The 13867-nt window shown below is 39.6% G+C and overlaps 1 protein-coding gene across 4 annotated transcripts in view; it reads right to left on the reverse strand.

Annotated features, from left to right (window-relative positions):
- orc5 (origin recognition complex, subunit 5) overlaps nucleotides 1-13867 on the reverse strand; it is a 103592-nt gene that overhangs the window by 71750 nt on the left and 17975 nt on the right. The gene's annotated exons all lie outside the window — the stretch shown is intronic.

The raw sequence follows: 13867 nt of genomic DNA on the forward strand, positions 1-13867 counted from the left end.
TTTTTAAAAAGTGTCATCTAAAAGAGCACATTTTGAAGAAAAGAAATTAGCCTCCTTTGTCACTTTGTCATAAAATCATGAGACATACAGTAATTAAACTGAACAGATCAAACAACTTAAACTCTATTTGAAATGGATATTAACATTACTAGCAGTCACTGGAGTGGAAATACAGTCTCATCTCATCTAACTTCACATTTATTGTTTCACTATGGAGTTTCCCCTTGATCTGCCCAGAATCAATACAGGGCAACTGAAATCCCTAAATGGTATGGGAGTGGCATATATTTAAAGACTCTACCCTAAGCCCCTTCCTTTTAGATATCTTGTCCACCTTGTCACCTCTTTGATCTTTACATGTTGCAGGCTTTCTGTGGGTGAGAAAGCAAATAAACTGTTTACTCTTATCCACCACTATGATGAGGTTTCTACATTTGCAAAAAAGCTAAAACTTGCAGATGCTGAAAATTGAAAGTAATAAGACAGTGCTAGAAACACACAAACAGGTCAGCCAGCATATGGAATCTACAGATAACTTCTCTTGCGCAGACTTTTCAGAACTGAAGAAATTGCAGATCAATATTTCAAGGAACAAAGAGTGGAGTGGAAAGAGAGTTACAAAAACAAACTAAATGCAAGGACCAAAATTAGGTGCGAAGTACTAAATTATAAAACGGGAGATACATGAATGGCTGAAATAATGGTTGGAATGCTCCAGCTATTCACACCCTGCCACCACTGCCAGAGGACTGAGAATTTTGGCGCTCAGCCAAATCACCATTCATTGCAGCAGGACAGGAGAATCCTGCTGGTGTGAATGGCCAGAGAATCCTGCCCATTAGCTGTGAGTGTGAAGAGGCACAATAATCAAAATTAAAACCACTTAAAGACAGAAAACTTATAAATCGTTAGGATGGGGAGAGGGTGATGAGTACAGGTAGAAATGGAAGTACAGAAAAAGTGGTCCAAGAGCCAAGGAATTCTAATTTTTCCTGGTACTTGTAGAAGCATAGCTTTGGTGCAAACTACAAAATATAGATATGCAAATGCAAAGTAACTCCTACTACCCAAATTCTGACATTCACTTAAAGTAATTGCCTAATAGCACATTGAGCTGGTTTCTGGTCTAAAATCAATACAGTCTAATCCAAGTGACAGCGTGACATATTGGAATCATTTACATCTACTACTTTGTGTTTTCTGAGTCAATAGGTAGATGTAACAGTTTACATCCTGCTACACTGACACATACTAAACGCTCTCATTCACTCAGGAATCCAGAGTAACTCTATACACGCACAATATTTAGATAGTGGTGCTCTGAGCTTCAGAGGAAGCCCGAGCACACAATTACGTCCAAAACTTAGAAAGCCTCATTCAAATACACTCAACTTGTACCAGCAGGTTAACAATTACATCTTATACAATACCATTATTGTAGCAAAGCATTTCAGGGTGATTGACAAGAGGGTTATTAAACAAAATTTGACACTTAGCTGCCCAAAGGGATACTGATCTGGTGACTGAACAAAAGCATGGTGAAAGAAGTCAGTTTTAAGGAGCACTTTTAAAGGTGGGGAGCTTTAAGAAGAATTCTACAGCTTTAGACAATGGCAGCTGAAGACAAAATTATGAACGGAGTAGCGAAGAAAATTATTGATACCCAAGAAACCAGAATTGGAAATGTGTTGCAATCTTGGAGGGCTGGAAGAGGTTTCAGAGTGAGTCATAGAGGGATTTAAAAACAAGAATGAAAATTTTAAATTTGATTCACATTGGACCAGCAGCTAATGCAGGTCATCAAAAGCAGGGGTAATGGTTGAATGAACCACATGCAAATTAAGGGGTACACTTTTGGGATATGCTTAAGTTCACAGAATTTCACTTACTGCAAATGGATAATTGGCTAGCCTGTTAAAAAGACAATCTGTACACAATACTCCAAAGTACATATATTTGAATTTTGAAAATGAATGCAGCATAATCCAAGTGTGAAGAGTAGAAACAAATTCCTCTTAAGTAACAATTTTGAAATTCTTCAAATGAAAATTATACTTAAAAATTCAAACATTTATCTTAAATCCATGTGGAGGTGTCCAATACTTTCGTGCTGAGGTTCAGCCACTGCATTCTAAAAGAAAATCTTCAGATGTTATGGTAAATTTTTGATTACCCCAAAACAATTTCTATTTTTTTTAAATCACATTGCTTTGGGATGATTGGAAAATTCATCCTTTTGGACTATGTAATCTATCAAGTTTTCTAAAGGCACAGATGGCTCACTATACAGAATACATAGATTAGTATTCCACTTTCACCATACTTACTGGCTGATAACTGCAAACAGAAATAAGAGAGGCCATGTATCATAATTGCGCAAAGGTACCATCAATCTCCACTGAAATGGAAAATATTCAGCCATTGTTCAAAAGTCATTAAATTTTAGATTTAATTGACTTAAGTGATAAACACTACTTCTGAATGTTGAGTAATCCTGTCAAGATATTTCTCCAGCGATTTGAAGAGGCTAACCATTAGCACAAAGGACAGTTGCGAGGTCCTAAATAACAGAATGTGCAATGCTGCATTTACTCACTTTAATGGAAAACTGACAGCCTGATTACTGGGATCATTGACAACAGTTGGATGTATATGACACTAAGATCAGGTGCCGATTAAATATAGAATTAAGCAATTTATCAATGCTGAGCTGTACATTTCTTGTACACCTGCAGCACAAGTACTAGCCTTTTGTTATCACTCTGAAGTTCAAATGCTGAATTTGAGAAACAAGCTTTAAAAGGAAAAAACATAGCATGAAAACATTGTCAGGATATTTTTATATTTTAATAAAAAGCATTTTAAAACAAAGGACATTGTACTTAGTTATTACAGATATAGGTAGGGCAATACCTTGAATTGTCTGGGATAAATTCACCATCTCAATATTGGTGAGCCAAATGCTTGACCATTCACAAAAATGCTTTCTTCCTACGACTTGTTGCTGTACCTGTGACCTTGTTCCTCTTCACATAATTTAATGATTTTTCTATATTATTAATATAGTATATTAGAGCATATTAATACTAATATACTAGTTCTTGCATGTCCTCCTTTATGGTTGAAAGCCCATATTTCCTCAATTTTTTCCCTCATAGTCCAGATCTTTGACACAGGAACCAGCCAGGTAATTTTGCAACGCACACCTCCAATGCATGAACGTCTCCCTTGTTTCTCAAATGACAATACGGACACATTCCATACAGTATGGTCTGATTAGAGCATTACACAGCTTGACCATGATGTCTTCACATGTATTTAAATTGTTTGGATTATTTAATTCAATAGATTGAAATTGAGATACACCAATTTCAACATAGTCCAGGGAGTTCTCATCCACTTTACTGCATGTAGTTTCTCACTTCTCTGCGTGAAAATTCACAAGACGTTGATCTATTTACATGTTTTATCCAACTTCGTAGAATTGTAGAATGATACAGCACAGGAAGAGGCCATTTGGACCACTGCACCTGGGGCAGGGGTTTGACAAAACTATCTAATTAGTCCCTCCTGCACGTTCTTTCCCTGCAGCCCTGTAAACATTTTCCCTTCAATGACTGGCAAAAGAAGCAACAATAACATGAGGAAAAATTGCTTTCTCAATGAGTCATTAGGGCCTGAAATGCATTGTCTGAGCGTGTGATAGAGGAAAATTCAATCATACCTTTCAGAAGAGACTCTGATCGTTATCCAAAGAGCAAAAACTAAAATGGCTGTGGGGAAAGGCAGGGAGTGGCACTAGGTGCACAGTTCTTGCAAAGCTGCCGCAGCCAAATGGCCACCTTCTGTGCTGTAACCATCTATGCTTCTAATAATTTACCCAGTTCTCTTTTGAAAGTTACTCTGTTTCCACTATCCTTTCAGGCAGTGCAATCTGGCTTTCATAGAAACAATTTCTTCTACTTACTTCATCAAAACCCTTCACGATTCTGAACATGGTTGTCTAATCTCCCCATAACCCCTCAGTTCGAAAGAGAATAACCAAGGTTTTTCTAGTCTCCCCACATTTTGAAGTCTTTCATTCCAAACATAGTTTTAGTAAATCTGCTCTACACTATCTCTAAAGTCTTTACATGTGTAACGTTTGGCACACAGAGTTGGCGATAATACTCCATCTGAGGTTTTACAAGTGAATTATAAAGGCTTAGCAGTGAACTTACTTTTGAACTCTTCTGTATTTAAAAAGCCAACAATCTTGCATGCCTTTCTCAACACATCCTTCGAGCTTCAAAAAGCATGTGGGTAGACAAAATCTCTGTTCCTGCATCTGCTTTAAAATAATCCCAATTAGTGCACATTGCCTTTACATTCTTCCTACCAAAATGAACCAGTTCAGCTAGAGCTACATTATTTGTAACTGCTATGCCCATTTCACCAATCTACGTTCTCCTTAAGTTTATTCCTATCATCCACATTGCTTGCTACATTTCCACACTTCATGTCAACAATAAATGCAAGTAATCTCTAAATAATATATTCAGGATCATTAAACACCTGATAACTGACTCCAGTTAGTGCAGAAGATTTAATACAAAGTATAATACCAAGACATCAGGATGCCCACTTCTCATATCCTTTTGATTTTTTAAATTCAGTTGTGGGACATGGGCATCACTGGCTGGCCAACATTTATTGCCCATCCCTTGTTGCCTGGTGGTAGTTGCAGGTCAACCACCTTGCTGCGGTTCTGAAGTTACATTTAGATCAGGTAAGGATAGCAGATTTCCTTTCCTAAAGGACATCAGTGAATCAAATTGGTTTTTCTGACAATCGACAATGGTTTCATGGTCATCGGTAGATGCTTCATTCTAAATAGTTTTTTTTTTAATTGAATTCGAATTCCACCATCTGTTGTGGCAGGACTCAAACCCAGGTTCCTAGAACATTAGCTGAGCTTCTGGATTAATAGTTAAGTGATAATACCACTAGGCCGTTCGCTACCATAACGAGAAGCTCAATTTTAAAACTCTTAAAAGCACATGCACGGGATAGATAGTATCAAGTAAATATAATAAATTGCATCTTTGATAGTAGTTTCTCCTTACTGTCATAATTCCCACAAGAAAGTCTGGTATAATCCAGGAGGAGTGTTAGCCTCCCAGTGGGAATTCATTCATAAGATCCCTGTGAGGTACTTTCCTACAGTAGCTTGGCCGAGATCAAGAGCTTACTGTGTAGATAAGAGCATTGATTTTGAAAATGAAGAACTGATATGATCCATTTAAAGCTCTAAACGGCTATTGCATCAAGTGAACTCATTTTCAAAAATCAGATATCATGAGTATTTACTTGTTAAAATTCAATTAAGTTCTAAATGATAAACAGACCACAACATAAGGGAACATAGATGGTACTTTTAACATCATAAACTATTCCAACGTGCTTCACAGAAGGATTACTGAATATTTGACACCCAAGTCACTTGAGGAAATATTAGGACAGATAGCCAACCACTAGCTTCATCATAGAGAGAGGTTTTAAGTATTGTCTTAAAAGATAGAGAAGTGGGGGCCAAATTGGACAACTTCCTCAACCTTCCCTCAAAGGGATTGCTGTGCACGATTAGCCCACACTCAGCTTATAAGGCAGGCAAAACACTATCACTGTGATGCCTGGTAAGTAGCATGTGAGTACACTGTTCATCGACTGAGGACATCAGCAGGTGGCTCAAAATTGTAACTTCCTATCACTTCTTCAAGTTAACCTACACTTCTTTAAGATGGAGATGCATTCCAGCTGGAGGTAATGTAGGGAATCAAACCAGAAATTAAATTTGACCTAGGAAGCAGAGAAGAATGGCACATGGGGAGAGGAATAACTCTTAAGCAGCTGTCAAGGTTTTGGAAAATAGGTAAAGATTTTTTGTATCTGACGAGGGACAAGCTCTTCAGAATGGTAAAGTGGCATTGAGAGCAGTTGGCCATGAAGGTCGATGCCAGGAGTCTAGCCCCTTGAGATGCAGTGGCGCAAGAAATTGAATGACTTTACCACATCTTCAAATGCCATATCCAACCAACAGTGCTAATAGCCTCAATGACTCAATTCATCATTCTCCCAAATTGTTCACCTACCTAACATCTTTATCAGTCAGAATTTCATATCTAATAGCTATATGTTCCACAGTGCCACACACAGTTAGCATGCCTACAAACCTCAGTAGTGCCAGTTATCCAATCCATAGCAGCCACAATACCTAAATAGATTCCATGCCACTCATTGGCAGCTTCATCAATGCCACGCAAGGGCAGCACAGTGGTTAGCACTGCTGCTTTCAGTGCCAGGGACCCGAGTTCGATTCTGGCCTTGGGGACTGTCTGCGTGGAGTTTGCACATTCTCCCAATATCTGGGTGGATTTCCTCCAGGTGCTTTGGTTTCCTCCCACAGTCCAAAGACATGCAGGTTAGATTGATTGGCCATGCTAAATTACCGCTTAATGTCATGTGGCTAGCAGCGTAAATAAATGGGGTTAAGGAGATCATGCCTGGGTGGGATTGTTCTCAGTGCAGACTCGATGAGCTGAATGGCCTGCTTCTGTACTGTAGGGATTCTGTGATTCAATTTTTCTTTGAATGTTGTCAAGGTCTTGCTGCATGTGGATTTGGGCTACTTCATTATGGAGGAGTTACAAACAGGGCTGAACATTCTGCAATCATCAGTGAATATCCTCACTTCTGACTCTATGATAGAGGTAGGTCATCAATGAAGCAGGTAAAAGATGGTTGAGCACTGCCCTGACAAAGTCCTATAACAATTGCCTGGAGCTAAGATAATGTGGTTGTTTAAGACCAAACCAAGTTTTTTGCGCTGGGTTATCATTCCAATCATTGGTTAATTTCCCCAGTTTCCATCACTTTCAATTTTGCTTGAATTAGTTGATGCCACAGTTGGACAAATGCTGCCTTGACTTCAAAACAATGTGCTGATTGTCCATTGCATTTCTTAGATGTCCATTTCTGAACTTAGATCTATGGAGCGTTGTAGCGTTGAACAACATGTTGTAGGGTGCAGACAAAGTGATAGCAGAATTGGTTTCCACAAGGACTGTGTAGAGGCCACTCAGCCCAATACCATCTTGAATAGGTGCATCTGTGACAGGGTAGATTGGCAAGAATGAGATCAGCTAGAATGAGATCAGCTAGATTTTCCCCTTATGCTGGCTATTACCACCTGTTGCAGGCCCAGTCTAGCTGCTATAGAAACACAGAAAAACTACAGCACGATACATGTCCTTCAGCCCACAAAGTTGTGCTGAACATGTCCCTACCTTAGAGATTACTAGGCTTACCTATAACTCTCTATCTTACTAAGTTCCATGTACTTATCTAAAAGTCTCTTAAGACCCTATTGAATCCACCTCCAACATCATTGCTGGCAACCCATTCCACGCACCCACCACTCTCTGAGTGAAGAACTTACTCCTGACATCTCCTCTGTACCTACTCCCCAGCACCCTAAACCTGTGTCCTCTTGTGGCAACCATTTCAGCCCTGGGAAAAAGCTTCTGACTATCCACTCGATCAATACCTCTCAAAATCTTATACATCTCTATCAGGTCACCCCTCACCCTTCGTCTCTCCAAGGAGAAAAGGCCGAGCTCCCTCAACCTATCCTCATAAGGCACGCTCTCCAAACCCAGGCAATATCCTTGTAAATCTCCTCTGCACCCTTTCTATGGCTTCCACATCCTTCCTGTAATGAGGCAACCAGAATTGAGCACAGTACTCCAAGTGGGGTCTGACCAGGGTCCTATATAGTTGCAACATTATCTTTCGACTCCTAAACTCAATTCCTTGATTGATGAAGGCCAGTACGCCATACGCCTTCTTAACCACATCCTGAAGCTGATTTGAGAGTCCTATGAACTCAGACCCCAAGATCCTTCTGATCTTCCACGCTGCCAAGAGTCCTATCATTAATATTATATTCTGCCATCCTATTTGACCTGCCAATATGAACCACTTAACACTTATCTGGGTTGAACTCCATCTGCCACTTCTTTGCCTAATCTTGCATCCTATCAATGTCTTGCTGCAACTTATGACATCCCTCCACACTATCCACCACACCTCCAACCTTTGTGTCATCAGCAAACTTACCAACCCATCCCTCCACTTCCTCATCCAGGTCATTTATAAAATTCTTCAGGAGTTGGCTAGATCTATCAGTGACACTCCTACCAAGCCATTTGGTAATGGTCACTGAAGTTTGACAAGTCTATGAGGCATTTTTCACTTTGACACAAGTCCTCAGTTGTTAGTATGAAGGAATTTGCTGGATTGACTGCAATAGTATGTTCTGGTTCCTAGGTATGTTCAGTTATATTCTTATTTGACTTTTTCATAACATCAAAACCACAGGATTGTTATAGCACGAGACCATTCGGCCCATCATATCTGCACCAGCTCTCCAAATCAGCAATTCACCTAGTATCATACCTTCTCCCGATAACTGTACTTCCATTTCAGATAATAGTCTAATTCTCTTTTGAACGCATTGACTGAGCCTGCTTCCATTACATCCTTAGGCAGTACACCCAGACCTTAACCACTCACTGCATGAGAAAGCTTCTCATATCAATTTTGTTTATTTTGCCAATTATTTTAAATCTGTGCCCTTACTCACGATCCTTTTGAGTGGGAACAGTTTCTCCCTAATGTGACATTAGTGTACCTTTAAATTGTTTTTAAAATCATATTCTCTGCAGCTCTCATAACTTCAGGTTTTTTTTCATTATGGCACCAGCTGTCTGCTAGAAGTCCTTTCATTGCTACTGCAATGGCTTAATTGGAGTTTTGTTTATTTTTATTCTGGGATTTTTTTTGTGACCTTGCATTGTGAGGGGGAAGATTGATTGACAAGTCAAGGTCAAAGGAGATAGTTCCTTCCCAGGGGAAAAAAAAGCTAAGGATTCATTTTTCAGTTTTAGTTTAGAAGGGGGTGGACATCAAGTTAGAAAGCCGTGTTCTTCTCTCTCTTTCTCTCCTTGGTTTCAGAAATTCTGCTGTTAACTGGAAGCAAGGTTCTTGCCTTCCTGGAGTAGAAAATCTGCTGTGGTGGTTGACTTGCCTCGAGTCTCTCTTTCTCTCCCTGGTGTTTTGGAAAGCTATTCTGATTCCAAATCTGTCTGTGCATGCCTCAAGAGAACGGCAGCATTCAAATGAAGTACTAAATTCCAGTAACACATCAGCATTAGTATTTGCTATGTTAAACCTGTGGCAAAGGTTTTTTTTTAAATGGGATTTGTTTTGTTGGAACAGTGTTTAGCTGTTAAGGTTGATACTAAATCATCGTTTTTTCTTGTTTGTAATTGGTTAAAAGTATCGCTAATTTTCTTTCTATACATGTTAATTGTATTCTTAAATGAACTTTGTTTCATAAAAACTCCCTAGTGGGTCATTTAAATCATACCTGAAATGAACATACCATGCTTACCCTAGCCAAATTCAAAATGCAAAACTCATGATCCAGGCAGACTTCATAAAACACTTTGGAGTTTCTGACTGAATTATAAACTATCTACTCTGTCCAGACCCCTAATATAAGAACATAAGAAACAGGAGCAGGAGTAGGCCATCTAGCCCTTCGAGCCTGTCCCACCATTCAATAAGATCATGGCTGATCTTAAGTGGGTCAGTTCCACTTTCTTGCTTTCTCCCCATAACCCTTAATTCCCTTGTCTATCAGAAATCTATCTACCCGTGACTTAAATATATTCAGCGAGGAAGCCCCCACCACTTCAATGGGTAGAGAATTCCAAAGATTCACCACCCTTTGAGTGAAGAAGTTCTTCCTCAACTCCAATCTAAACTGCGCCCCCCCCCCCTTATTTTGAGACTATGCCCTCTAGTTCTGTTTTCCTTTCTAAGCAGGAAGAATCTCTCTACCTCTACCCTATCTAGCCCCTTCATTATCTTATATGTCTCTATAAGATCCCCCCGCTCAGCCTTCTAAACTCTAACAAGTACAGGCCCAGTCTATTCAATCTCTCCTCATAAGCAAATCCCCTCATCTCCAGTATCAGCCTGGTGAACCTTCTCAGTACTTCCTCCAAGGCCAATATATCCTTTCGCAAATAAGGGAACCAAACCTGCACACAGTACTCCAATTGTGGCCTCACCAGTGCCCTGTACAGTTGCAACAACACCTCCCTGCTTTTATATTCTATCCCCCTCGCTATAAAGGCCAACATTCCATTCGCCTTCTTGATCATCTGCTGCACCTGCAGACTGAGTTTCTGCAATTCGTGCACAAGGGCCCCCAGGTCCCTCTGCACTGTAGAGTTCTTGGAATGCACCCACCAGTGACTTTCTTCAAAATCAATGACTTTGAATACCTCTGATAAAATCTACTCTCAGACTCTCTCTTCTCCACTCCCAAATTATCCAATCTATCTTCATATCTGAAATTTCTATCCCTGGAATCATGCTCATAAATCTTTTCTGCATTGAAATGCCTTCACATCTTCCTTACAGTGCAGCCCCCAAACTGGACACAATACTACAGCTGAGGCTGAACTTGTATCTTATATAATGGAAACATAAACTCTTTGTTTTTGTACAGGATGCCCCCATTAATAAAGCCAAGGATACTGTCTGCTTTGTGAACTGTTCTCTCAACCTTTCCTACCAACTTTAATGACTTATGTACATCTACTCACAGGTCTCTCTACTCTTTCAGCTCCCCTATAGTTGTACCTTTGACTACAAGTGACCACACTTATGAACCCAGTCATGATACAGTGTCTGGTGATGGATATCTCAGCTTCCATTTCAAAACAAGCATCATCCAACCAACATTCTAGTGTCGGAACGAAAGTTCAGTCCTCTGCCATCATGACTCTGGAAATTGGAATGTCAAGGGACTTTAGGGAGATCATAGCACTCGTGCAATGCGTTATTGAACGGATCTTCTCCTTGATGACACTCTGTAGTTAAAGGACAAATGCTGTGAGCCTTTGCCTTTCTCCTCCTGCTCCGCATGGTCTATGCTCATCCTTCTTGAAATGTTCAATACTATGAGGAAGTTAGCAGATCATCCACATCTAGAAGCAACTAGATTGAAATTGGCAAAAAAAATCCTTTAACATCGGTCACAGCACTCCCTGCAAAGTTCTGCAATTTGAAACTACAGAAAAGACCCAAAAATTTGAAGAATTATATCAGCTAGATGAATTCAACCAACAACTAATTTGTAAGCAAGTAATTGTTTAATCTTTTAAAGCAATGGCAGAAAGAGGTAGTCCTTCTTGTTGTTTAACACATGTTCAGTGCTGTGCAACGTGAAAAAAGAATGCTAGCTGTGGTACGGAGCTACTAACTGGCAGTACAGACAATGCAATTCAGCATTGCATGCTGATTCATGATTGCTCTCCTCTGCATCCAATCAATCCATCATTAGCCATAGTCCATGAGGGGCTTTAACTTGATTTGATTTATTGTCATACGCATTAGCATACAGTGAAAAGTATTGTTTCTTGTGCGCTAAACATGCCATTCAAAGAGAAGGAAATGGGAAAGTGCAGAATATACTGTTACAGTCATAGCTAGGGTGCAGGGAAAGATCAACTTAATGCAAGGTAAGCCTACTTAAAAGTCTGATGGCAGCAGGGATGAAGCTGCTCTTGAGTAGGTTGGAACTCAACCTCAAACTAATGATTTTTTTTGGAAGATGGAAGCAATGAGGCCCTTGAGTATGCTGACTGCTTTGTCAATATAGCAGCAAGTGTAGACAGAATCAATGGATAGAAAGTTGATGGATTGAGCTGTGTTCACAATCTTTTGTAGTTCCTTGCGGTCTTGGGCCAAATCAAATTGTGATACCACCAGAAAGAATGCTTTCTATGGTGCATCTGTAAAAGTTGGTGACAGTCGTAGCTGACATGCCAAATTTTTCCTATATTCCTTTTTCAAATTTCCTATAAGCAAATCTTCTGTTGACTGCTATTTTGCATACTGCTGTTGTTCTTCCCTCCATCCATTTTCTGATGTTGTCCATTCATCCAAACCTTCTCTGACCTGGGCTGGTTTTTCCTGATGTTTCACTTCCTATTGTCATCAACACTAGACTCTCCCCTCACCTTTCCAACATTGGACTTTCTCAATTTCCACTTCTTCAATTCAGCTCAAAGCCCACAACATGACAGGGCTCTGATTTTCCTTTGAATAAGTTCATTGGTTCTTCACTCCATCCAACTGATTCTAAGTATCCTTGGTGTGGAGCATTGCTTTGTATGAGTGCAAGAGCCAGGCCATAATTAAAATTGAAGAAAACTACAACTTGAATTGAAAACAAGGATAAGAACATTAAGAAGAGATCTTGCTGGACTAGAAATCAATGTAGGCCAGTAGCATAGGGACAATAAGTGAAAAGAACCAGGTGCAAGTAATGAGAGAGAGAGCGAAAGATTTTTGATTTGTCACATGTATTAATAGACAGTGAAAAGTATTGCTTCTTGCGCACTATACAGACAAAACATACTGCATTTGTATGTTTTACAAATTTTTTATATATATTATGTATAGATAGAGAGAAATACATATAGAGAAGAAAACAAGAGCGCACAGAATATAGGCTGTAGTTAAAGATCAACTTAATGCAAAGTAGGTCCATTCAAAAGTATGACAGCAGCAGGGAAGAAGCTGTTCTTGAGTTGGTTGGTACGTGACCTCAAACTTTTATATCTTTTTCCCGAAGGAAGAAGGTGCAAGAGAAAATGTCTGGGGTGCATGGGTCCTTAATTACGTTGGCTGCTGTGCTGAGGCACGGGAAGTGTAGACAGAGTCAATGGCTGGGAAGCTGGTTTGCTTGATGGATTGGGCTATATTCACAACCTTTTGTAGTTCCTTGCGGTCTTGGGTGGAACAGGAGCCATACAAAACTGTGATACAACCAGAAAGAATGCTTTCTATGGTATATTTGTGAAAGTTGGTGAGAATCATAGCTGACATGTTAAATTTCCTTAGTCTTGAGAAAGTAGAGGCACTGGTGGGCTTTCTTTACTGTAGTGTCAGGGTGGAGGGACCAGGGCAGGTTGTTAGTGATCTGGATACCTAAAAACTTGAAGCTCTTGACCCTTTCTACTTCATCCCCATTGATGTAGACAGGGGCATGTTTTTCTTTACAATTCCTGAAGTCAATGAGCATCTCCTTCATTTTGTTGACATTGAAGGAGAGATTATTATTGCCACACCAGATTCTCTATCTCATTCCTCTACTCTGTTTCATCATTGTTTGAGATCCGACCCACTATGGTGGTGTCATCAGCAAACCTGAAAATCGAGTTAGAGAGCTTATGTAGAGACCAAACAATGGCTCCAAGAGATTTTTAATATAATCTAATCAAACATGGTGGATTGAATGCTATGAACATAACTTCCTATGATAAATTTCTGCTTTCCAATGCTCAAAAGTAATTAATTAAATTTCCAGAATATTTAGCAATCCTCTCTAATGCGTTTCAACACCACAGCAATTATTCTCCAAACCTGCAGTAACTCGGAAGCAATTATTCTTCATGGCAGTTGCTGTTTCATGGTCCCAAGCTGCACAAATCTGGTCATACTTGAACAAATAGGACAAGGATATGTTATATAGCATGTTGAGGTATACTGTTTAGAAAAGTGCCAAAGGTGCCAGAATTTGCAAAGAAGAAGAATTTATAGTTAGCATGATAGTACCTCATTAACGGATGTATGTCAACTGCACAATTCTCTTCTGAGTTATAGCCGGCTACTGATACGAAGATATCTGCTCAGCAGCAATATTAGCAATCTTCCATCTAACATTGCCAGTTCAAAACAGTCCCTT

The sequence above is a fragment of the Carcharhinus amblyrhynchos genome, chromosome 19, assembly GCF_965287045.1.
Source record: "Carcharhinus amblyrhynchos chromosome 19, sCarAmb.v2.hapA, whole genome shotgun sequence".
NCBI lineage: Eukaryota > Metazoa > Chordata > Chondrichthyes > Carcharhiniformes > Carcharhinidae > Carcharhinus > Carcharhinus amblyrhynchos.